The following is a 27311-nucleotide window of genomic DNA, read 5'->3' on the forward strand; positions in this document are numbered from 1 at the left end:
TATAGCCAAGAAAACTTATGCATAGTTAGGTGACTTAGGCAGGTTTAAATGAATAATGAAGTGATGAGATGGATTCATTCCCAGGTATGCCTGACACAGAATTCATGATGCTTTTAATTTGCATAATAATGGAAATCCATTTTTATTTTTGGATTTGGGATATTTCTAGATGTATATACTGTGGTATTTGTGGTTTAATCATGCATAATTTTAGCAATGCATATATATGTAAAAGGGAAATGACTTTAAAGGTTTATAAATGTATAAGCACTGTTCACACTTGAGCTAGGTCTACTGCAGACAGCCAACTGAGAAAGTGGAAGATGTTCCATTCAACATATGTTTTTGTCTTTGGTGCCAGACATCTTACTTAACTCTCTATTATAATTACATTGACTAGATATTTTGGCATTGCGTAGACACCTCAGTAGAAAAGCCTTTATCAGCCCACAGATGGTTCTTTTATTGGCAACTTTCACATATCAGCTTCCTCTCTCAAATCAGCATCCATTGACAGCTTCTGTATAGAAAGGATTTTGTTCCTGATCTATAAATATGTAATTGAAAGATTATATTGTGATTTGAATATAACACTTTTTATTTTAAATTTCTTGGTTCTTGGTAATGACAATATTAAATTATTGGATACATGAAAAAATTTTTAAAAATCCATTTTCTGGCATTTTTGGAGAGAATATCATTGCCTTGTGTATCCCATTAATATAATCATCTTAGAATTTTTATCTTATTTATACAGCAATTAATCTTCTTTATCCTTACTGCTTTCAACTAAATCTTTATTGTTATATTGATATTTTTAGAATGACCCTTGAAAATGTATGGAAATGTATTTTATCTCAAATGTGAAATTAAAATTTATGATTAGGTGCAATTAGGGAAATAGGAAAAGTTAAAAATGACTACATTTGGACCAGCGCTTATGATAAGACTAGAAATCAGAGAGAGTAAGAGTTAAATATTATATAATCTCTAACACTGAGGTATAAGCAGTTAGTTCTGGCCACTGAAACTCAGTATTATTCTTTTGGTGATAATAGCAGTGTTGGTTTAGATTAAGGCTACATACATAAAATTTGAAATTCTATAAATGGCATGTCACAATAAGGAAAGCCAGATCCAATAACACATAGGACATAAAATTAATAACTGAGCCCATAGTACTACTATTCCTTGATTTGATTTATTCATGAAGTCATTTGTTATTTCATTTAGCAAATGCTGTGTTTTATAGTATTTACTAAATACAACTTTTTTGGTAATTGGTGGTGTGAAGAACTGAAACTAAGGACAGTGAATATCATTTTACTGTTCCTGTAAAGCTCCTCTTAGAGCAAGAATAAAGGTGATATAAAAATGTTTAGAACCAAGACTTAATAGAGGGTATTTCTTATTCCTATTTTGCTGTCTTCCTAAACATGACACATCCTTACCTCTTTAGATGTTCAGCTTCAACAGACTGCACAGGGTCAGTATTTGACTTGGTGTATCAGAATTGGGGTTGAGTACTTACATCAGGGACCATGAAAATTTAGCACGCTGTAAAAATGATAGCAAGTATAAAGGTCCTGAAAAAAAAAATTTGCAAAATGTAAACATAAAAGACACCGAAATGTAGACATATTTACCATTTTTTTCCTGGATGTAATAGAAAGTGTGCCATTTGTAATTTAGAGTGCTTATTTCCTATTGGCTGTGGTTTATTTTCAGCCTACTATGGAGTTTTTATGTTATGGCATGTTAATATGCCATTTTATGCTTGTATAACAGCTATTATTATTTATTTTTTCTACATATTGGACAGTGTTGACTGAGTAAATGTAATTTTGATATATACCTCTATGAAATTGTTTAGAATTTAAGTAATCATGTTTGAACATTCACATTATTTGATAACTAGAAAGATTAAGAAGATGCTGCTATTAAAGTTTGAAAATAATGGACAGTTTAAGATGGTAAAGGAAAATTTTGTCACTGAGTTTTACATTTTAATAATTTGAGCATCAGATTATTTTAAAACATTAGCCACTTCAGTTCTGACATGATTTTGTATACATGTATTTATTTGTATGAAAAGAAATAGTGTTGTTTAAATCATTGTGTCAATTCAGTGCTGTTTTATCTCATTGTGTAGTGTATTTTGAGTGTTGAATATTGTAGTTTGTTTTGTTCTTCTGTATTAGAAATTCTCATATAAGTAAAATGACCATAGAATAAAACTTTTTTTTTTTTTTCCTTTGAGACAGGGTCTCTCGCTCTGTGGCCCAGGCTGGTGTATAGTGGCATGATTTCTGCCCACTGCAACCTCCACCTTCTGGGCTCTAGCAATCCTCCCACCTAAGCCTCCTCATAGCTGGGACTACATGTGTGCACCACCACGCCCGGCTAATTTTTGTTTTTTTTTTGTAGAGACAGAGTCTTGCCATATTTCCCAGGCTAGGCTCAAAATCCTGAGTTCAAGCGATCCACCCACCTTGGCTTCCCAAAGTGCTGGGATTACAGGCATGTGTCACCGTGCTTGGCCCTGAAATAAAATTGTTAATATTATTTAGTTAATAATCATTTTATGTCATTTAGACTTTAATTTTTTTATGAGACTTTTTGAAATAAAAACATTTTTAAGAACTTTATTAAGTCCTAAGCAAATTCAGACACAATAGAAAATTGGAAAGAAAATGAAAAATTATTAGAAATCCTTACTTCCAGAAACTGACATTTTCTTGGAATGTTTCACTGTTTTTTTCCATAAAAAACGGGCCAGGCATGGTGGCTCACACCTGGAATTCCAGCACTTTGGGAGGCCCAGGCGGGCGAATCACAAGGTCAGGAGTTCCAAACCAACTTGACCAACATAGTGAAACCCCGTCTCTACTAAAAATATAAAAAATTAGCTGGGCGTAGTCTAGGTCGATGCCTGTAATCCCAGCTACTCAGGAGGCTGAGGCAGGAAATCGCTTGAACCTGGGAGGCAGAGGTCGTAGTGAGCCGAGATTGTGCCACTGTACTCCAGCCTGGCAACAGAGTGAGACTTCATCTCAAAAACAAAAAAATACTTGACTGGTATTCCATATTTTAAAGACTAACAGGTAATTCCTTTGAATTATTTTTTTAAAAGACCTTTTATTTTTATTTTATTTATTCACTTCCTGTTTTTGTAGAGACAGGGTTTCTCTGTGTTGCCCAAACTTGTTTTGAATTCCTGACTTCTGATGATCCTCCTGCCTTGACCTCCCAAAGTGCTGAAATTAAGTGTGAGCCACTGCACCTGGCCTCAAGTCTTTTTAAGTGTACATTAAAATTTTAAATATGCACTATTGCTAGCAAATTTTATAATTCATGTAATGTATGAGTTCAGTCACTTAGATCTCTGTTAATTGGAAAAATACCCCATAGTAACATGACACAAAAGGTACTTAGGGGAAATGTAATTTCTAGGAATCCAAGATTTGGGATTTTGGATTCTCTGAGTCTACCTTTGGGTCAATTAGTTACTTTCTCTGGTTCAAGCTCCCTTATCTTAAAGATTAAGAAATTATTTTAGAAGGGGGCCAATATTTATGCTGACTTTCAGCCGTGAAATAAAGTTATTCTACTATAGGAGAATATTTGCTTCTAACTTTAAAATTTTCCTTGCCTTTAGTTTTCTTTTTATTCTTTATTGTTTTTCATTTTATCTTATGAAACTACTTTCAGCATGTGATGGGTGATTGTTCTTATGTATGCAGTTGTCCAATTGCATAACTTTGGCCTATTTTGATAATTTTTGTTACATGTCCTTATTAATTTAGGATATGTACATATTTCACTGACTTTTTTTTTTTTTTTTTTTTGAGACAGAGTTTTGTTCTTGTCGCCCAGGCTGGAGTGCAATGGCAGTGATGTCGGCTCACTGCAAGCTCCACCTGCTGGGTGGATTCAAGTGATTCTCCTGCCTTAGCCTCCCAACTAGCTGGGAATACAGGCGCTGGCCACCATGCCTGGTTAATTTTTGTATTTTTAGTAGAGGTGGGTTTCACCATATTGGCCAGGCTGGTTTCAAACTCCTGACCTCAGGTGATCCACCCACCTTGGCCTCCCAGAGTGCTGGGATTACAGGCACGAGCACCGCATCCGGCCTCACTGATATTTTAATTGGTTGATAAAGTAGCAAAGTATTTTTATCATTACTAGTTTTGTAAAGGTTTTAATGATTTCAATAATATTAAGTTAATTTAAGAAATTCATCTAGCTGTTTATAAGAGATGTCAGAATATCATGGCAAGTTCCATTATGTTCCATATGTTTGACTAAAGGTGTTACTGCGCAATGTTATACTAAGAGAAATTTATGTTTTATTGATTCTGTCAGTATCAATTCTAAAATGTCTTTTAACATTTAATGCTGTTCTTTATCAATAAACACATGGGCCACGCACAGTGGCTCACGCCTGCTTTCCCAGCCCTTTGGGAGGCTGAGGCAGGTTGATCACTTGAGGTCAACAGTTTGAGACCAGCCTGGCCAACATGGTGAAACCCTGTTTTTACTAAAAATACGAAAAATAGCCAGTTGTGGTTGCGCTTGCCTGTTATCCCAGACTTGGGAGGCTGAGGCAGGAGAATTGCTTGAACCTGGGAGGTGGAGGCTGCAGTGAGTTGAGATTGCACCACCACACTCCAGCCTGGGCGACAGAGCAAGACTCCATTGCAAAAGAAAAAAAAAAAAAAAAAAATACATGAATTTGCTTGGTTTAATCCTTAAATATTTTTCATTATGTGTTATTTTGTTATAGAATAATTTTTATTTTTTTCTCAGTTACATCAGTCTTTTTTGTCATCATACAGTACTACTGAAGATACTTTATAATAAAAGAAATATTACATTTACTTTGGAATTTTGTTTTGCTTGCTGAAGTTAAAACAAGCAAAATTTGTAACTTAAGGTTATAGAAAATTAATATGGTAAAATGTCAGATTATAATGTGTACACCTAATATGTTAGTTATTAAGGAATTTAAAAGAGAGACTAAGATAGATGAGACATAAAACTTCTTAAGTTTCAAAAATAGATAATTTTAAAGAATAGATTAGATATATTGTTTTTACGTTATGGGTAAATTTCCCAGAAAAACCAAAAAACACAACTGATTCATAATGAGCCAACCACTTTTAGGGGGTAGCTCTTGCTACCCTTTTAATTTGTGGCCTATAAATTTTAGCCCCTATCAACTCTGACAGTTACTAGGTAAGTGCTCTTCATTTAGCCAGTGACTCTGTATTGATATCTAATATTAAGATAACAAATAGATCTTGATTCAAAGCTAGTCTTACATAGCCTTGTTATATCTTAACAAAAGCAGGTACCATGACTTTGCCACTATATATGAATGAAGGAATGAATGAATGGATTAATGAAAAAATGAATTTCCCAGCAGATGACTATGCCAATAGAACATGAGTAAGCCCATTTTTTTTTGTTGTTGCTGGATTTGTATTTTATAAACTCTAGGGAAAGAAGAATAATATTTAGTTTTTTGTAGTACTTTTACTCTTTTACCAAGCAAGTTTACTTATCACTTTCGCCTCTACCAGTGTCTCCCATACAACAAAAAGTGTCTTATACAGAGGAGATAATAACTGTTGGAGGACTGAATAAGTAAATGATTCCTACCCCATTCACACTATTGTAAACAAGAAAAGCTTTTTAGAAACCAAAATGTGTTTTGAAAAAAAAATTCCCCATAAAACCAAATACGTAAGCATAATACTGGTTTCTACGTACTAAGTCACAAAAAATGAACAAACACTGGAAGGCTGAGAATATGAGTTTTGGCATCATATTTATACTTTTTCAAGGGAATATTCTGTATAGACTTTTTAAAGACAAGGGTTTTTAAAAAGTTTATGGGAGATCTATCAGTGCAGTGAAGTTAGACGATGCTAGCTGGTGTCAGACATGAATTAGAAACCTGGTTGTTTGGTTCCCATGCTATTGATCTTAGCAGGATTGGTTGCCTTCGCACTTTGGGCCTTGCCACATATGAATTGAGGGTGGGCAACAGACAGCTCAGGTTCATCGTCATTACTGTCTTGCAAGCTTTTGAGGCACCCAAACCACAACCATTGTTGGAACTTGGTTGCTTGGTTGCTGCATTTCCCTGTTGCCTCCTAAATATTGCATAATATTGCCCAAGGATCCTCAGGCTTTATGATGGTCCCAGAAAGGATCCTTTTTCAGAAACTGAAAAAACCCTCTAAAATCGTGGTTGGCAGTCTCTTTGCTCCACTATCCTACCCACCCTAACTTGAAGACTCTTTGCCCTAAATAAAGTGGCTCCCTCCTGTGATTGTTCTTAAGTTGCTGAGAGTGGATTGTAGTGAGCTGATGAAAAGATGGCAGATGATGGGAAACCTTAGGATCTTGCTGTTATTTAAATTTGATTTGGTATAAAATGAGATTTAAGTGTTTTAGGGCTAATTAAGGAGTGAACCCAAGAAACCAGGTATCATATTGAGAGCAAGCTACAGAATAAAAGAGTATGTTTTCTCACACTCAAAGATAGATAGTTGATTTGTACATGTTTAGCTGCAGAAAGAGATTAAAGTCAATACATCTAACCCAAACTTACTAAATTATGTGTCACAAGTTTTACAACACCCTAGACTCCTGTAATTCCTTAGTACCAATAATTGAATTAATCTGAAAAGCAGTAGATATTTTATTTTTCAACAATTTTAAGTATTTATGGGAGCAACATTAAAAATAATTACAATTTTCTGATACTAAGTGGTAATCTATTGTGGAGGAAGAGCTAAAAATGCTAGAATTTAATTTTTCTTTACAGACACTAAAATTATGAAAACCATGTTAAATTTTTAGCATTTCAGATATTTTAATTTTATACTTTATTATGGATATATTTAGCATAGATATGGGCCAACAATCTTATGGTAACAGTCATAAGTGTTCCCAGTAGTAAGTTTCAGTATATTTCATGGCTTAATTCTGTGTATCCATCAATTATAACAGACTCGATGTGAGCCTCAGAATTGTGAAGCAAGCTGTTATTTTTAAATGGGGAATTAAGTGCCAAGTCATGTGTCTGAAGTCAGCATATCAGTTGGCAAATACATATATATTTAGTGAGGACCTATTTCTGATTTAGAAAAAAAGGGAATGTAATTTCTACAACATTGAAACAGTGTCTAGAACAATCTTTTCCCCACACCCAAATAGCTGTTATTGACATGTCCAGAATATTGCACCTAAGAATGAATTGACCAATGACATATTAAGGGTAATTTTTTTTTAATTAAGTGATTATTGCATTGTTTCTATTTAATTTGATAGCCTCATTTATATCTGTTAATATGAAAGTTTTAATCACCATAAGTATATTTACAATGAAGTTGGAAAATGGGATTTCCCCACCTCCTTGGATTTGATTTTTCTCTTTTACTTTATTTCTAAAAGTTATGAAGCTGGGCATGGTGGCTCATACCTGTAATCCTAGCACTTTAGGAGGCTGAGGTGTGGAGGTCAGAAGTTTGAGAAAAGCCTGGCCGACATGGCGAAACCCCATCTCCACTAAACAAACAAGCAAAAAAAATTAGCTGGGCGTGATGTTGGGTACCTGTAATCCCAGCTACTTGGGAGACTGAGGCAGGAGAATCCCTTGTGCCCGCAATGCAGAGGTTGCAGTGAGGTGAGATTGCACCACTACACTGTAGCCTGGGCGATAGAACGAGGCTCTGTCTCAAAAACAAACATCCCCAAAAAACAAAAAAAAAAACCTTACGGCTTCCAGTATACCACTTTGTAGGTAGCAAATTGTATATGTTGATGTCTCTACCCTTTTTCTCAATTCAGTATTTAAACAAACAGCCTTTACTGTTATAGAGACTAAGTTAGCAAAAGTGCCCCATTGTTTTTCAGGTTTCTTGTACATTTCCAAAGCTGTAACTTTAAATTACTTTGTTTTTCTAAAATTTAACGTAGTTCTAACTGTTGGCAAAGCTAGTTGTGACACTGGCCAACATTTTCTTTATTGAGAGTTGTTGAATGACAGCCATGTCTGAAATCTCCAGTCAGACTCCTACTGATATAAAGATAAATGTGAAATATTAGAACTGGAAGTATTTTAGCAGCTTTCACTACATTGAAGCTATTTCTTGTTACTTTTATTTGGGGATACGGAATGTTCACATAAATTCTACTTTGAAGATGTTTGTTTAAATTTTTTAAAAAATATCCTCTTTACTTACCACCACAGATGAGGAGCTACCTATTCTAGAAAGAAAAATTGTCTCTAATTCTTAATTTATTATATTTTCTCATGTGAGATTAGTAGTTTTCATTACTAGTTTTTAGCCAATGGTACACTTCTCCTGAGAGATAGGAGACAATTAATCACCCTAAAGGGAAGAGCCAGAGAGGGATTATATCACAATTTTCCATGAAAACCTGATCATTTTAAGTAGCATTGAAAATTTTGTTGGAAATAGTTTTATTAAAAATGTTCTGCATAATTGTGAAATTTAAAGAGAAAACAATTTGTATATTTTAAGAAAGGTAAAAGTGGCCGGGCGCGGTGGCTCAAGCCTGTAATCCCAGCACTTTGGGAGGCCGAGACGGGTGGATCACGAGGTCAGGAGATCGAGACCATCCTGGCTAACACGGTGAAACCCCGTCTCTACTAAAAAAAAAAATACAAAAAATTAGCCGGGCGAGATGGCGGGCGCCTGTAGTCCCAGCTACTCGGGAGGCTGAGGCAGGAGAATGGCGTAAACCGGGAGGCGGAGCTTGCAGTGAGCCGAGATCGCGCCACTGCACTCCAGCCTGGGTGACAGAGCGAGACTCCGTCTCAAAAAAAAAAAAAAAAAGAAAGGTAAAAGTGACAGCAGTTTCGAAGAATGAATTGAGCATTTTCTGTGTGATGAAAACTTGTTGTGCCAACAGTCATAAAATAGGGACCTTATTTTCTCAATTAAATAGATTAGAAAAAGGGGGCTAAAAATGTTTTGTAACTTACTGCCCAGGATCACATAACTGCTAAGTTAGAGCTGAGACTAAAATCCAACCTTCCTTTCTCAAGTCCGTGGTTTATACTGTTAAGCCTTGATTCTCGTAGCAGAACGGGAAAGAAATAACATTTCATGCTCTTTTCTTCTTTCTAACATGTTACATTTTTTCTTGCCTCTGAAACTCATTGCTTGGCTTGTCACATCACTGACTTTTTCACATCCTTTAGGTCTTGGTTTTAATTAATGTTAACCCCAGAGAGGCTTTTCATAGCCATTATATGGAAAGCACCTCCCAATTACATCATCGTATTTATTTTCTTCTTAACATTCTTAGTATCTGTAAATACTTTATTTTTCTATCTCTCCCACTATTAACTCTATATAAGGACAGGGACCTGTCATTTTCCTTTTTGCTCAAAGTTTTGTTTCATAGAATAGTACTTGGCATGTATTAGTATAGTAGGTAGCTGTTGGTTCAATGGATGAATACAACTTTTTATATATTCTGGCGTCCTTTTAAGTAATAGAGATTATGTACTATTTCCTCAAGGAATGTTTAAAAGAAATAATTGAAATTTTACCTTCAGTTTTAAATTTGAGTTGTTACTGTGGCAGCAAAAGTTATTTTAAAGAAATAAGTTATATATAAATTTCCCTGAAAATTATCGGAAATTCTTATTGAAATGGTGTTTTACTAAGATGACGTTTGTAACTTTGTATCTTGCAAAATGCTAGATAATCTTTCATTATTCATAAGGGATTCATTTCTGCAAGCATATCTTAGTGATTCAGTTACTAACTTCCTTGTATATCTTACCCCAAAGAAACTAATCTCTGATATTTGGGATGTATGGGGTTTTTTGGGGTGTGCGCATAAAATAGGTACTCTCTGGATCTTGTCCATAACATGCATAGGAATCTTAGGTGACTTTTAACAAACATTAAGCAACGGTGAGCTTGAAGCACAGAATTTTAGGTGGCAAGTGAGTGCTTCATTACTGGAATATGAGTTATCTGTCATTACAAATAAATTGTACAGAGTTAGAAAAATTGCATTATGTTTCTAGACACAAGAATTTGAGATCTGTGTTATTTAAAATAGTGGTTACTTTTAAAACTGGGTAGTATAAAAAGTCCTTTCTAATGTTCTTAGTCATCTTACTTGCTTTTGGGTAATAAAGTACTTTTATGATTAGTTGTTTGATTACTAAAATCTTGGTGTTTTGAAATGTCTACTTTCCCAAAATTACAGCCAAAAAAGCCTGTATATAAAGTGCTTTGCTATACTGTTGAACAACGTAGCATTGTTCTTGAACCCCATGGGAAAAGAGGAGTGCTGTTCTGGGTGTCTATAAAAACGAACCAAAATTCTTCCCTGGAGTGTTCTGACTGCTGTTGCTATGTGCTTATGGGCTTACGCCATGTGGCTCTTTTCAGATTTGTTTCAAAAAGTCAGAAGTTAGGAGACAGCTCTACTGACACATGAGAGAAAAAACAATATTGAAACTGATGAATGAGTTTTATATTTCTGTACTTGAAAGTATTTAAATTACTGTGCAAAATAATATCTGATTATCTGTAGATTAATTCTTATCTATGAACATCAGATTTTTAAAAAGATGATTGTGAACTACTTTTGTTTACATGGAATTGCTAATACTGAGTACCTAAATGAAATAAATTTATAAAGGAAAACCAAATACTTCATTGCAAAGTCAAAAACAAGTAATATTCAAAAAAATTTTAATTCATAAGGTATTTGTTCTGTATTTGTGTGAATAATCAGGAGTTAACTTATCCATTTATGAAGAACTTAGGTGTTATTTCATTTTCTGTTCTATTTTAGATTATTATCTCTTTCTGTCTTATGATAACTCTACCTTACAGTGTTAGTTGTTCTTAAAAATTTGGAGCTTATAGACTCTTTGAAGAATCTGACAAAAGCCGGGCAGCCCTCCCAGATAAATACGTAGGCCAATATAGACACAAATAATTAATGCCGTTGTAATCCACTTAATAAAAAATCTCCACTTTGGGCAAGGCTGTGTGTGTGTGGGGGGGTGTGTGGGGGGGTGTGTGCGCATGTGCATGTGTGAGATAAAAGTTACTTTTTCCTTTTACATTGAAGAGGTGTTATTGTTAAAATCCGTGCCACTGCTATATGCTAGGCATTTCAGTAGGCAGTACTAATACTGTTGAAACAAAACTACTCAAAGTTCTTGCCTCCATGGAACTTATACTTGGTTAAGCGGTTGGGGAAACATGCATTAACTAAATTACAAATAGGGTATGTTCTACAAAGGTGGTTGCTTTGTGCGGTGACTACTTTCATTTTTGTCCGCCTCTTTTTCCATTTATTCCCCATAGCTTAGCAAAGTGAACTTTGTGAAATATAAATTAGATCACTTTTCCTATTAAAAATCCTCAGTGGCCTCAGTAGGCACACCACTCTAAGCAATTTGGCCCTGGATCCTCTCTCCAACTTGCTATGGAGCTACCCTTCGGTAGGCTCTCCTGGCTTCACTCATACTGGTCTTATTTTAGTTCCTTTAAATGTCTCAGTATCTTTATACATCTTTGCCTAGGATCATTTTCTCCTTCTCTTCTTATGATAGCTTCTTTTTTAGAACAATATTTAATTTTTCCTATTTCAGAGAAGCTACCTTCCCAATTAAAATACCCTTCTCCCCTACAACATTCATACCTATAAAACTCTGTTAACTTTGCTTCTTCATTAGAACGTACTACAAACGTGAACCTGTTTATCTATTTTACATCTTTTTTGGGGGGAAAGGTCCCTATTATTTGCACTAGAATGTTGGCTCTCTCTGGGCAGGAATACTGTTTTTGTTTTACTCAGCCACTCGCAGGTAGGATACTGTCCGTGTTCAGTAACTAAAGATGCATTGGAATGTGTAATGTGGATATTCATACTGCATGTAAAGTATTTGCAGGAGATTTGAAAGGATGTTGTGAGAGCAGTAGAATAAACGATAAATATGTGGATTATCTTGCTACAGTAGAGATAGTGTAAAAAAAATAGTTTAGAGAGATGCTTGAAACATTGAAATCAGCCAGACTTGGAGATGGGAGAAGTGATGTCAAGGATTACTTACTCTTGGGTTTCTGGCTTGTGCAACCTGGATGAATGTTGGTATTGTTGATTGAGATAGAAGAGAACCACATTATTGTTAAGGTATAGTTATAAATCACCTGGGTCCTTTTCCAGATCTTTTTTTTTTTTTTCTTTCCTTTTTACCTTCAAAGTTTCTTTTTAGCTATTTTCAAAGACTATTGAGAATAAAAAAAAATTAGACCTATTACCTGATCAAAGTTCTGATTTTAAAAAACACGCTTAAAAAAAAGAGACTGGAAGGCCCTTACTATGTTACTTTAAACTACAGTATAAAGATACACAGATCAGTTTATTTTCTTAATGGAGGCTGTAATCTTGCTATTCCTTCCTTCAAGAAATCCACTTAATATTGGCCACCTGTTAGTATTAGATCACCATGTGTAATGACTTCCAGCCATTGTAAACATAACTAAGTAGACACATAAAAACATCGTAATAGGAAAGTACTAATATATGTGTATAGTTTGAATACTTTAGTCTCTTCACAGTTTATAAATAATTCCAGTTTCTCACTGTTCTGAAAATGAAGGGTGAAGGTTAGTCACACTGATCATCAAAACTGTTGATTAAATATATGTAAAAAATAAAATATAATTTGTGACTTAAAATTGAGTAATATACATTGTATATTCAGATGCATACTTTAGGTAGAAATGTTAAGATTTTTAAATTTAATTTTTTAGATTTAAGTTGAGTCTTCAATGAGGTCAAGTGTAATTTTGAATTCCTTTGTATTTACTTAAGTATTCAGATCTCTTTATGAGAACTTGTTAGCTATTTGATCTACATTGTAAAATATGTTTAATGGCTGTGCATCTTAAACAGTAGTGCTATATATCATGTCGAAATTTAAAAAGTAGGAAATGCACATTTTCCTTACAAAACAACCAAAAAAATAACACTCATGAGATTTGTGTGGAATTAAAGACTTAGCTTGTTACAACCAATTATTCAGATTAAGTTTGTACATATTAGTATATATATCTGCAGACAGAACTTACACATTTTCATGAGAGTTTTTACAAAAGGAGAATAAAGTGTCATTATTTTATTATAATTTTTTTTTGGTAATCTAACTTTTGTTGAAATAGATGATTTACAAACAAAACAAAACATCTTTTATTTGCTCCTAATTACATAAACTGAAATACCTGATTCCCTAAATTTTATTTCACACATCTACAGTCAGTCCAGACACCAAGAATGACCAGTGATCCTCCTCCATTCATGCATTTAAATGTACTAAAATCAAAACTAAATATTCCTGTTTATTCTTTCTTGAAGCATTTTGATATATGGGAACAGAATATGAAAGTTAATAAGGTCACACCTCAAATTGCAAGGATCAGTTTTAAAATAAAACCAAGGTAGATATGGAAACTTTTATATTAGTCAGTTTCACATTAAAACTTCACATTTTGAGTTATACCCATAATGATAATCTAATTTTGACATAGTTGAAAATGATGGGCGTAGGAAGTTATTTTCAAAATACAGGAATATAAACTACATTGTAAGTTGCCAGAACTTAACAATGAAATTATTTTTTGCAGACAAAAAGTATTATGAACCAGTCAACCTTTTGTTTTTTATTGGCATTAATACTGTTGAAATAAAAATGAATTTTACCTGTATTTTATTCATATATGTGTTAGCATAGTTAAAACAACCAAAAACATATTTATTTGTTGTGGTTCTCCAGTTTTCTGCTCATGAAAATTTTAGTGTTTATAGTGGTTGATGTTATTTGTATAAAACTACTTTTTGAAAACTTTGTACTCTTTACCTAAAGCATTAGTAGATGTTAATCTTTCCCTTTTTTTTGAAGACAGTGTTGTTTTCTTATTATACTTTAAGTTCTAGGGTACATGTGCATAAGATGCAAGTTTGTTACATATGTATACATGTGCCATGTTGGTGTGCTGCACCCGTTAACTCGTCATTTACATTAGGTGTATCTCCTAATAATGCTATTAGGTATCCCTAATAGGATAATGCTATCCCTTCCCCCGTCCCCACCCCACTACAGACCCTGGTGTGCGCCCTTGTGTAATGTTCCCCATCCTGTGTCCAAGTGTTCTCATTGTTCAATTCCCACCTATGAATGAGAATATGCAGTGTTTGGTTTTCTGTCCTTGCGACAGTTTGCTCAGAATGATGGTTTCCAGCTACATCCATGTCCCTGCAAAGGACATGACTCATTCTTTTTTATGGCTGTATAGTATTCCATGGTGTATATGTGCCACATTTTCTTAATCCAGTCTATCATTGATGGACATTTGGGTTGGTTCCAAGTCTTTGCTGTCGTGAATAGTGCTGCAATAAGCATACGTGTACATGTGTCTTTATAGCAGCATGATTTATAATCCTTTGGGTATATACCCAGTAATGGGATGGCTGGGTCAAATGGTATTATTTCTAGTTCTAGATCCTTGAGGAATTGCCACACTGTCTTCCACAATGGTTGAACTAGTTTACAGTCCCACCAACAGTGTAAAAGTGTTCCTATTTCTCCACATCCTCTTCAGTTCCTGTTGTTTCCTGACTTTATAATGATCACCATTCTAACTGGTGTGAAATGGTATCTCATTGTGGTTTTGATTTGCATTTCTGTGATGACCAGTGATGATGAGCATTGTTTCATGTGTCTGTTGGCTGCATAAATGTCTTCTTTTGAGAAGTGTCATATATCCTTCACCCACTTTTTTTTTTTTTTTTTTTTTTTTTTTGAGACGGAGTCTCGCTCTGTCGCCCGGACTGGAGTGCAGTGGCCGGATCTCAGCTCACTGCAAGCTCCACCTCCCGGGTTTACGCCATTCTCCTGCCTCAGCCTCCGGAGTAGCTGGGACTACAGGCGCCCGCCACCTCGCCCGGCTAGGTTTTTTGTATCTTTTAGTAGAGACGGGGTTTCACCGTGTTAGCCAGGATGGTCTCGATCTCCTGACCTTGTGATCCGCCCGTCTCGGCCTCCCAAAGTGCTGGGATTACAGGCTTGAGCCACCGCGCCCGGCCACCTTCACCCACTTTTTGATGGGGTTGATTTTTTCTTGTAAATTTGTTTAAGTTCTTTGTAGATGGTGGATATTAGCCCTTTGTCAGATGGGTAGATTGCAAAAATTTTCTCCCATTCTGTAGGTTGCTTATTCACTCTGATGGTAGTTTCCTTTGCAGTGCAGAAGCTCTTTAGTTTAAGTAGATCACATTTGTCAATTTTGGCTTTTGTTGCTATTGCTTTTGGTGTTTTAGACATGAAGTCCTTGCCCATGCCTACGTCCTGAATGGTATTGCCTAGGTTTTCTTCTAGGGTTTTTATGGTTTTGGGTCTGACATTTAAGTCTTTAATCCATCTTGAATTAAATTTTTGTATAAGATGTAAGGAAAGGATCCATTTTCAGCTTTCTACATATGGCTAGCCAGTTTTCCCAGCACTATTTATTAAATAGGGAATCGTTTCCCCATTTCTTGTTTTTGTTAGGTTTGTCAAAGATCAGTTGCTTGTAGATGTGTGGTATTATTTCTCAGGGCTCTGTTCTGTTCCATTGGTCTATACCAGTACCATGCTGTTTTGGTTACTGTAGCCTTGCAGTATAGTTTGAAGTCAGGTAGCATGATGCCTCCAGCTTTGTTCTTTTGGCTTAGGATTGAAGACAGTGTTTTTATTGTCTAGTCAAATGGTAAACATAAGTGACTACATTATTGCTGGAAGATGAAAAATAAAATATACTTTTCAGTTCACATATTTCAATAGGTCTTCATTTCTCATTGATTTTAAGTATTAATTTGTCACTAGACAAATTAATCTCTCTGATAATCAGAGAGAGATTAATCAAGTGTTGGTGGTGATTGGACTTTTGTGTTTCAGTTTGGCTGTTGTAATACTCACATGTCAGACTAAGTAGAAGGAGGCATATGCCCTTGGAAATTATTTGAATTATTTTATATCATTATTTCTAAAAGTCATTGCCAAGAGAGGACACTTAGCTATACATACCTACATAGATAATTTTCTGGATTTTTAAGGACTAGTACATAAACAGTATAGTCATGATTTTCCTATTGTGATGGTGTTAATGTCTTTTAGTGTTCATCAGTATAAAGGAAAGCTAAAAGGTTTGTCGTGTGCAAAAATAAGTAAAGTTAAATATGAATATCAGAAACATAATTTCTTACTGGCTTTTTTTCAGCTATATCAGCTTAAATAATACTTAACTCTGAAGAACATGGATTAAAATGAGCAAATTTATAGTATGAAATCAGTATATAGAATGTAGATTAAAATGAAAATGAAGTTAAAGTTCACGTTTGTTTTTAATTCAGGTTCTTGACATGTAAAGTCATTTTAAGCCACCTACCTAGTTCCAAAATGGTGTTGACCACCTGCTGTTAACATGCTATAAGGAAAAGGGAGAGATGTAAATGAGTTTTGGTGATTTCTCTGCTTTGAATATAAATGAAACTGAAAATCTTCTGTCCTATACTCTTAATAGTGAACTACTAGAGTGTTTAAATCTGTGTGTGAAAGTGAAGGCTGTCATAAAGGATTATCATTAGCCTCTTTATTTTTTTACTATGTGAATACTTGTTAGCACTGGATAATTTGAATACAGCTTAGTTATAATACTTATTTCTTTATATCTATAAATTTGGTACTTTGTAAATGTGTTTTGACAGTAAAGAGATAATTCTGACTGAAATGTAAAAAACCCATTTTACTTGAACATTATAAATGATAGATCAGAGTGTATGGCTAAGAATTACAGAAAATGGAGTAGCCCTTACAAGGTATATAACATCAACCCAGCTACAGTAATCAGAATAGTTTTAGAATTGAAATTCCTTCCACACGAGACAAGAACTGGTAAAATTTGCTGATCATGTTAGATGGCAGGAGGCTGGAAATTATTTAAAAACTTGAATAGTATATTCTATGAATATTATCATAATCTTTGAATAGAAAATGAGGTCAGTTAAGATGTAATCAATTGATTCTTAGTCCCACCCCCATATGGAAATATCTAATTCTTACCAACAAACACATCCAAAGTGCCAAAGTTGCTGAAAAGAATTTGTTTTATTTTAGTTAAGCATTAATAAAATATTGAAATTTACTATTGATTCATATTCCTTCTGATGGTTGCATATCAAGATGAAAAATATACAAAGCTCTCTAATTATATATGTAGGTAAAAAAGATGGAGTAGTGATAAATATTTGTCAATAACTATTTAACTCCAGATTTCTATGTCATGTTTAGGGAGTTTTATCCTAAAAATGTGTAAAGAGTTTCTTAGATCTTTTCCCACTCATAAATCACAAAATCACTAAATCACAAAATCATGATTTGTTTTGGTTGGGTAGCTCCTGCAACATTCCTTCTTCACATTCTTCCATGGCATTGAAAACTTGCCATTTCAGTCTTCATGGCTCCCTTTGGAAACAACTTAATTGTATGAAATTGTCATAATGTAGCTTTAAGCCCTTCCAAAGATCATAGGTCAAGCTGAAAATTAAAGGGGACCCTTGCTTTATAGTGTCAGTTGTACCTTTTGGAACCTTGGCAGAATATTGATTAAACATTTTACCTATAAGTTTCAGATTGATTTATATATTGTGTAAAATTTATCAAAAGTAACAGCCAACATCTGATGGAATTATGAAGTTGATGGAATTATGAAGGTATCTAGAGGTACCTGTCTCTTTTCCTCTTAATGAAATTAGTCATAAAGTAAATTTTTATTTAAAGTTAAAACCAAGATAAAGCTGAAAGTGTATCCTTGAGTTTTTCCGAAATGTTTCTCTACTTGCTTTCTTCCTGAATCCATCCATCCTTCCTTCCTTCCTTCCTTCCTTCCTTCCTTCCTTCCTTCCTTCCTTCTTTTCTTTTCTTTTCTTTTCTCTCTCTCCTTCCTTCCTTCCTTCCTTCCGTCTCTCTCCCCTTCCCTTTCCTTCCCTTCCCTTCCCTTCCCTTTTTCTGTTTCTGTTTCTGTTTCTGTTTCTGTTTCTGTTTCTGTTTCTGTTTCTGTTTCTGTTTCTGTTTGTTTCTGTTTCTGTTTCTGTTTCTGTTTCTGTTTCCTCTTCTTCTTCTTCTTCTTCTTCTTCTTCTTCTTCTTCTTCTTCTTCTTCTTCTTCTTCTTCTTCTTCTTCTTCTTCTTCTTTCTGTCTTGTTTTGCCCCCTCCCCTCCCTTCCCCTCCCCTCCTCTCCTCTCCCTTTCTTTTCTTCTTCTTCTTCTTTTTTTTTTTTTTTTTTTTTTTTCTGAGATGGAGTCTTGCTCTGTAGCCCAGGCTAGAGTACAGTGGCGCCATCTCAGGTGACTGCAACCTCCGCCTCCTGGGTTCAAGCAATTCTGCTTCAGCCTCTCTAGTAGCTGTGATTACAGGCACACACCACCATGCCCGGCCAATTTTTGCATTTTTAGTAGAGACAGGGTCTCACCACGTTGGTCAGGCTGGTCTCAAACTCTTGGCCTTAGGTGATTCACCCGCCTCAGCCTCCCAATGTGCTGGGATTACCGGTGTGAGCTACTGTACCTGACCTTCTTTTTTAAGTTTTAATTTGCTTGTGCTGCCAGAGGAAAAATGGCTGGGTTGCCTGTGTCTTAAACTCTTATTTCTATAGACTGCACACTCTTTCTCCCCAAAATCCCTGCAGCAAGTGACCTTGTCAAACAAAAGTGTGGAATAATGGGAGGCAGCCCAGTGATGCTGGGTCATTTTTAAGTAGTTGTTTGCTACTGTCAGAACAAAGGCAAATCAGAGTTGCATTAAAGGGGATATGACAGAGTGAACAACTGCCGGCCCGCTTCCCTAATAATACTTGTCTTGTAGTGTTGGGTTGAAAACTGAGTGGCTGGAGTAGTTATTCATATGGGTTTGGGATGAAAAATGTATAGGAAAATAAAGATCTATTTCTGTCATTTAACAAAATATAGAATTTCAGAATTTAGGAAGCAAAATTTGATTAAAACAGCTTTCTAATGCTTTTCAGTGACAGAAACGTGAGTATGTTATGTTCTATTAGATTGTTAATAGCATTGTTCATTGTTATATAGGATTTTTAACTGTGATATGTTTGAATCTATTTATATTGTACCATGTTGTGACCAGATTCTTTATGTACTTGGATAAATTTGGAACAACAGTTAAATCTTACTCTTTAAAATACTAATTAAGTGTAGCACTCTTCTTACATGTCCATAATGGAAAAACACTTGCCTTTTATTTGTAGCTTGATATGTAGTCTGTCCTTTTGTTACTGTTTTTAGAGGGGGCTTAGGGTTTGTGTGTGACTTAGGTGCTGCTGTGAAGTGGAAAGCATCACCTGTATCTGGCATTTGCATTTTTGTAATCATTGCTTTCAGAATGTTCCAGAGAGGTACATTTTCCTCCACCCCGTCTCTCTAATGCACAGTTAATAGTGTGTCCTTCACTTGAACTTTTTCCCTTATAAATCAATTATGCATTTGCTATAGTAGTTCAACTTTTTAAAGTGCATAAGGAGAATACTGTATAAAAAGTGCTTGTAAAACAAATCTAAGAGTCTAGACCTTGAGAATTATGTTTTGGTTTTTCAATAAATGGTTAAGGTATTGTAAAAAGTTGGACATTTTACCAAAGTTACCATACTTGAGCTAATTTTTAGAATATTTTTAAAGAGTTATCAGTGCTTTATATTTCGTATAAGACTTTATATGAAATAAATACATTAAAAATGTAGAGTTTTTGATGCCTGGTCAAAAGTGGAATTAAGATTGGTTTTATTATATGCTTTGAATGTGTTTCTGAAATATTTTTTGAAGAGGATACTTGTAAGTTAAATACCTTTTATCATTTATTTTAATCATAATTTTATATATACTGTCATGAAATAATACTTAAGAATCCCAATATTTGTTTTTATGGTATATCTTTACATTGTAATCTGTAGTATTTTAATTTCCTATAAACCTCTTAATAATACTAGACAATATGTGACCTTTTACACTCATCCTGTGTGCTATAAAATTACTGTTTCCTCTGATTCTATTAAATCCTTTCAAAGCACTAGAGAACTCCCTGATTTGTACTTAACAGAACTTTTCATGTATTAACAAGTAGAGTTACCTGGCTATCAATAAGTACTTGTTTAACTAGAGTGACTAAGTTAAAGACTTGTAGAAGTTAGAAAGGACTTTCTGAAGCTAGTAATCCAAGCTAATAATTTGTGACTCGAAGGATCAGATGCAGAGTAGTTCAAGACTTGATGTTTTTGTTCAGGGTAAGGTAGTAATTTAGTGACAGAATCCAGGTAACTCAAATCCTCAGACTAGAGAAAAATTATTAAGATTTCTTGACATTTATTGTTATTCCCTACCTTTAGCTATTACACAGCTAAATCTACTTGTGAAAGTTCAGCTTCAAAAACTTTTAGCCATAGTTTCCAAGCTATGGACTGTGGCTGAGGTTTATCAACAACCTCGGTTTTCTAATGTAGTGGAATTCAAAGTAGATTAGATTCCTTCCCTGAGCCAGGATTCTCTGAGTGCTCTTCTTAACCACTCCTGCCCAATCTCTCATTCTACAATATTGAGCCTTAACTCCTATTCCTGTCTCCCTGGCCATCCTTTTTAATAGTTTTGTATTGAAGTGTCCATGAATTAACACCATTTTGTTTTAATAGAGATTCTCACTTCAAGGTGGCATAAAGTAGTATATATTTCTCAGGATTGACTTTCCCACTTAAGAATATTTGCCTTCACCTCTGTGCATTAAAATTTATTGCTGCGATTGACATGACTAAAGTGGCATAACATAGTGCTGTGAGCATAATCTAGAGCTAGTCTGAGTAAGTTTGAATCACAGCTCTTCTATTCATAACCTTGGGCCACTTACCCTCTCTTGCTTTGTTTTACGTATCTTTAAAATGCGGATTAAAATATTACTATTAGGAAGATTAAAGAAATTATAATATTATTCATAAAGTACTGAGAATCTTGCCTGATACATATAGTAAGATGCTACATCAGTGTTAAGTCCCAGAAGGAGCCAGTAAAATTGTTTCAATATTTTAATGTGTGTGTACTTGGGGTTCTGGAGATACTCCAAGAACAACACACATTCCTAGTTTGACCTGAATGAACCAGGAATATTTAATTATGTAGCGTGTATCACATTTATTTTTAGAGCCACATTTTACTGAAATTAAACCTAGGAACAATACATGCAATACATAGCTTTTTTTTTTTTTTTTTTTTTTTTTTTTGGTTGTTGTTTGCTTTAAAAACCTTGCTTTGTTAAAAAATAAAAATAAAAGCTCTTGGTATTTTTGGGAAGGCAAGTTAGAGATAGACCTTAAAAGAAACCTAGTTACTGCCATTTATAGGTAGTTATATGGATACCTTACCTCTAGAAGTTGAGTGTGACTTATCTGCTTAATAGCAATTAAATCCGTTTAAAATGTTTACCAGGTGTTAATCATAAGTCAGGGTTGACATAGCCAGTTTAATCTTATTTGAAAGAAAAATCTCTGTAAATTCATGTTTACAGATTTTTTAAAAAACTGGCTACGAATGTTTATTATAAAAATCCATAATTTTCCATTTGTTTGCTATACTAGAATACTATGCAGTTGTAATGAATAAGCATTTATAGTTTCTGCTCCCAAAAATTGGACTACAGTTTTGTGAGTTTACTCTCATCTGGTAAGCTTTCCAAGAGATTCAGGGAAGCCGTAGCTTTCCAAGTATGCAAATCTTTTGTGTTCAAAGCACTTCCCTCAGGCACAAGAAGAATATTTCAGTGACATGCTTTGCTCTTTTCCTTTAACATATCTAACATGAAGGAGTTTCTCATTAGGTACACAGCTTATGTACTTACTGTAGGATCCACATTTATACATACAGAGAAATTACCCATAATTAAGATCAGATGTCTATGTATTAATTAATTTGACATTCCTGTAATAATTTATTGGTAAATAAATATCTCTTAACTCATTGAATGTGGATGGCATATATTTTTGGAAAATGTTTCAAAATACATGAAAAAAATAGCAACCTGAGAAATTTAAGTTACTGTGTTTACATTTTTGAAATCACATGTTTGGAAGGTATTTATGATGGGGACAGCCTATCTATGTTTAAATAGATGTTGAAGAAATTACATGAAAAGAATTGATAGAAAGTTTTATGTTTAATTGTTTGCTTTGTAATGTATTTCTTGGGTGAGTGTAAAAAAGTAGATTTCAGAAGATTTATTTATACTATCAATGCATGTTTTAAAATTATGCTGTTGTTTGAGTTGTAAATAATTAATGAAAAAGGCATTTTATGTGGCATTGAATCAATCTGTTGGTTTCAGTTGTTCACCCTGGATTTCTTTCATTTAGTCATCTTCTTACTGCAAAGGAGGACATTTATTCATTACTTTGCCTATATAATACTAACATACTAGCAGATGGTCACTTTCCAACTGGTTTGTCTTCAGAAAAGAAATTAAAATATTATAGTGCCAGAGAGAGATATTGTAATGCGTCCCCGCCAATTAACAGGTCATTCTTTTCAACTGTTGTATAACTGCAAAATAGCTCAATGTCACATAAAAGGCTAAAAGCTAGAGCAGCAAATGGTATCATGGGAAATATGAAATAAACACAGTGTAATGATTTATAGTCTTTTCTTGAACACACTAGGAATATTTCTTTTCTAAAAAGACACAAATTATATGCTACGGTAGTATTTTGGTTGTACTGGATTCTAGCTTAATTAGTTCATATCAAAATACGGCATTTGTTTTAAAACGTGTATACATTCTGAAAGAAGATACTTCCCCCAAAACATTTAAAAATACCTTGAATATATTTTTACACGAATATGTTAGCCTAGCAAACAATGAAATGAAAACCAAGTATGAAAATAATGTATCTTCTTCCTGCCCTTTAATGCATGATCTGTAACTCTGATGAAAAGATTAGTTTAGAGATTATTGAATTATTTTAATTCTAGGACGAGACTGAAAGTAGCATTGTACATTTAGAAATGCAACATATAAATGAGTAGAATTGGAGCCCTACATGATTGGTAAATAAGCTGGAGAAACTGAAGTATGCTTAAAACACAGAGTAATTAGTGAGCAAGCTCAGGAAAAAAAAAAAATCTAAGAATACTTAGAAGTAGTGTTTGAAGAACTAGAATCATCACAGTTTAAATTATTTGTTTTGACCTTTCTCTGCCACTGAATTGCTGTGTATCTTTGGGCAGTCACTTAGATCATTTCCCCAACTAGAACATTAGCAAGTTGGCTTAGACAGCTCTTAAGTCCTTTTTTTGAAGTGTTATAGCTATTTGGTTGGTGATAAATTAAAAAAAAAAAAAAATGCATTTGCCCAAGTGAGCCAGGTAGATTTATAATGAGAAAGAAGGAAGTTCTTATAATGAGTATTCTTTATAATATTATTTATTCTTCTGAAAAAATAAAGTGATAATAGAAACCAAAATATAAAATATCTGAATTCGATTTGCATTCCTCCTAATTACTAGCACTGTGAAGAAAAACAGGTCGTTTAGGTCATCGTTGTGAGCCTGCTATCAGCGGTCAGCGCGGGCGCGGCCAGAGACCGTGGGACCTGCAGTTGCCGCCCCCTCAGGAGCCACTGTGTTGGTGATACCCCCCCGGACTGAGCGAGGAGGAGGAGGCTCTGCAGAAGAAATTCAACAAACTCGAGAAAAAGAAGGCATTGCTGACTCTGAAGAAGCAAAGTAGCAGTAGCACAACCAGCCAAGGCGGTGTCAAACGCTCACTATCAGAGCAGCCTGTCGTGGACACAGCCACAGCAACAGAGCAGGCAAAGCAGCTGGTGAAGTCAGGAGCCATCAGTGCCATCAAGGCTGAGACCGAGAACTCAGGCTTCAAGCGTTCTCGAACTCTTGAGGGGACGTTAAAGGACCCCGAGAAGGGACCAGTCCCCACTTTCCAGCCGTTCCAGAGGAGCATATCTGCTGCTGATGACCTGCAAGAGTCATCCAGACGTCCCTAGAGGAAATCTCTGTATGAGAGCTTTGTGTCTTCTAGTGATCGGACTTGGAGAACTAGGGCCAGATGGAAAAGAGGCAGAGGGCCCAGGGGCTGGTGATGGTCCCCTCTAAGCTTTGACTGGGGCTATGAAGAACGCAGTGGTGGCCACTCCTCAGCCTCCCCTCCCCGAAGCGGCAACCGTGAGAGGAACCGGGACAGAGACCGAGATCGGGAGCGGGATCGAGACAGAGACCGAGGGCGGGACAGGGATCGGGATCGGGATCGAGACCGGGAACGGGACAGGGATCAGGATCCGGAGCGGGATCGAGACCGAGACCGAGAGGGTCCTTTCCGCAGGTCGGACTCATTCCTTGAACGGCGAGCCCCTAGGAAAGGGAATACTCTGTATGTATACGGAGAAGACCTGACGCCTACCCTTCTCCGTGGGGCCTTCTCTCTTTTTGGAAACATCATTGACCTCTCCATGGACCCACCCAGAAACTCTGCCTTCCTCACCTATGAAAAGATGGAGTCAGCAGATCAGGCAGTTGCTGAGCTCAACGGGACCCATGTGGAGTCTGTACAGCTCAAAGTCAACATAGCCCGGAGACAGCCCATGCTGGATGCCGCTACTGGCAAGTATGTCTGGGGCTCCCTTGCTGTCCAGAACAGCCCTGAGGGTTGCCACCGGGACAAGACGACCCAGATTGTCTAGAGTGATGACGTCTACAAGGAAAACCTTGTGGATGGCTTCTAGGGAACAAAGCTGGATTCCTTGTGCCTTATATGCCCCAATGCTGGTCTCAGTAAAATACTGAGGTGGAAGCTTAAAAAACAAAAAACAAAAAAACAGGTCGTTTAAATATGTTGTATGGGCTTGGTGCGGTAGCTCACACCTGTAATCCTAGCACTTTGGGAGGCCAAGGCGGGCCAATAACTTGAGGCCAGGAGTCCTGAGGGCCAGGAGTTTGAGACCAGCCTGGCCAGTGTGGTGAAACCGTGTCTCTATTAAAATTACAAAAATTAGCCGGGCGTGGTGGCACTCACCTGTAATCCCTGCTACTCAGGTGGCTGAGGCATGAGAATCACTTGAATCCAGGAGGCAGAGGTTGCAGTGAGCCAAGATCTTGTCACTGCGCTCCAATATGGGCGACAAAGTGAGACATGATACATAGATAGATAGATAGATAGATAGATAGATAGATAGGATTTTGGATCCTCAATAAATAAGTTGTATTTTGGATCCTCATCTGAACAATGGAAATTATAATTCTTCTGGTTATCCCACTGTGTCTAAAGCGATTTCCTGCTGTGTTGCCTTTTTCAAAGAGTGATCATTTGAATATTCTTATAGGAGCCCTTACTGGAATGCTTTCTAGCGTATTATTTGCCTCAGATAGTCCATCTGTTTTTGGAGTTATTTCTCAAATAGTTGCACATTTTTTCTCTTCTTAAGGGTGAAATATGTGAGACAGCCTTTTCTAATTTGTACAGAGATGAAAAATTAAGTCAGCCTTAAGTTCTTTCTTGACTGAGAGTCTTTCCCTATCTGCCTAGGCATTTGGCTGTCCCCTGCCTCTATCAGTATCTTTTTGTCCTTCCCTCTCAAATCCCTACTTTAACCAGCGAAGTGGAATATTTGTCTTAAACATTGTGGTGTTATTACTCATCCCACCCCATTTCTTCCTGTATTTGTTTGAAATGCCAGTATACTCATATTGCATAATATAGGATAAACAGGTTTGTATGCAGAAGTGTGAAATTATATATTGTTATGAATGGTAGGGGAATTGGTAGATCTGGGACTCAAAATGATTGCTAGAACTTTTTGTATATATATTTTTGGTAAGGCATTAATTCACTGAGTACTTCAAATATTAATCCCATGTTCACATTTGAAATCGTTTAATCAAAATGCTTTTATTTCCAAGTTGTTACAAATAGTACTGAAAAAAGAAAGAAACCTGCCCTTGTGATTGTTCTTGCTCATGGTTATCCTCTCTGTTCTTTCTGCTTATGCTACCAGGATAAGCTGAGATCTGCCTTCCTTCATAATATATTTTACAGCTCCAGTTCTTATTAGTCTTACTTTACTCTCAGTTCCTACACCGCTTACAGTCTGCACCACATAATTGAATATTTATTTATATATCCTTCCTTGTATGGATTGGTGATGTTTCCATCTGTTTCTTTGCTTCCTCCGTAGACCTCAGAGTATACAAGGTGAAGACAATATTTTGTTTAATCTTTCCCCAAATCTTCTAAAAATGTTAGAGCACCTAAGTGGTACTCAGTGAATACTGGATTAATTTGTTTTTTCCTTTTCTCCATTTCCTTTCACTGAGTGTGAAACTTGCTAGAAACCACATGCCATCCCCCCTTTTTTCCTGAGTGTATCTTTTCTTATTTTTTTTTTTTTGAGACGGAGTCTCGCTCTGTTGCCCAGGCTAGAGTGCAGTGGCGCAATCTCCACTCACTGCAAGCTCTGCCTCCTGGGTTCACGCCATTCTCCTGCCTCAGCCTCCCGTGTAGCTGGGACTACAGGCACCCACCACCACGCCCGGCTAATTTTTGTATTTTTAGTAGAGACAGGGTTTCACCGTGTTAGCCAGGGTGGTCTCGATCTCCTGACCTCATGATCTGCCCGTCTCGGCCTCCCAAAGTGCTGGGATTACAGGCGTGAGCCACTGCGCCCGGCCCCTGAGTCTCTCTTTTTAATGGGCCTCTCTTCTTTCCTGGTATGCCAAGATAGATGTACTACAAAAATCTATAGATTATATAGAATTTGTACAATTTGTTTCTTGATATTAAGTATCTGAAGAAAAATGTGGACATAGAGAAATGATGATTCATAATATGTTCCAATTAGAAATGTAAAAGTTGGTTAAACATTAAAAAATCAGCTTGGTGCTACGGATGTGGTTTTTTTTCCTTTAATCGTTAGAAGTTTGCAGAATTTACTGTTTTCTACCGTAACTAAGAGATAGTGCTTTCTAGCAGACCTATTGTATAATTTAATTTATGCCAAATATACTGCTAATAATTTAAATATCCCACATAGGATCTTTTGGTATTCGGCAGAATAAAAATTAATTTTATCTTAAAAACTAGAGTAAAAAACCTTTTTTTAAACAGTAAAAAATCTGCTTTCTGCAAACTGTGTCCAGATA

The 27311-nt window shown here is 35.6% G+C and overlaps 1 protein-coding gene and 1 pseudogene across 13 annotated transcripts in view; both read left to right on the forward strand.

Annotated features, from left to right (window-relative positions):
* ADGRL2 (adhesion G protein-coupled receptor L2) overlaps positions 1 to 27311 on the forward strand; it is a 196318-nt gene that overhangs the window by 57164 nt on the left and 111843 nt on the right. The gene's annotated exons all lie outside the window — the stretch shown is intronic.
* LOC117091322 lies at positions 5931 to 24976 on the forward strand (annotated as a pseudogene). The gene is made up of 2 exons (XR_004440397.1): positions 5931 to 6044; positions 23719 to 24976. The product of XR_004440397.1 is annotated as a negative elongation factor E-like (transcript).

This window comes from Trachypithecus francoisi, unplaced genomic scaffold (genome assembly GCF_009764315.1).
Source record: "Trachypithecus francoisi isolate TF-2019V2 unplaced genomic scaffold, Tfra_2.0 Lachesis_group12, whole genome shotgun sequence".
Taxonomy (NCBI): domain Eukaryota; kingdom Metazoa; phylum Chordata; class Mammalia; order Primates; family Cercopithecidae; genus Trachypithecus; species Trachypithecus francoisi.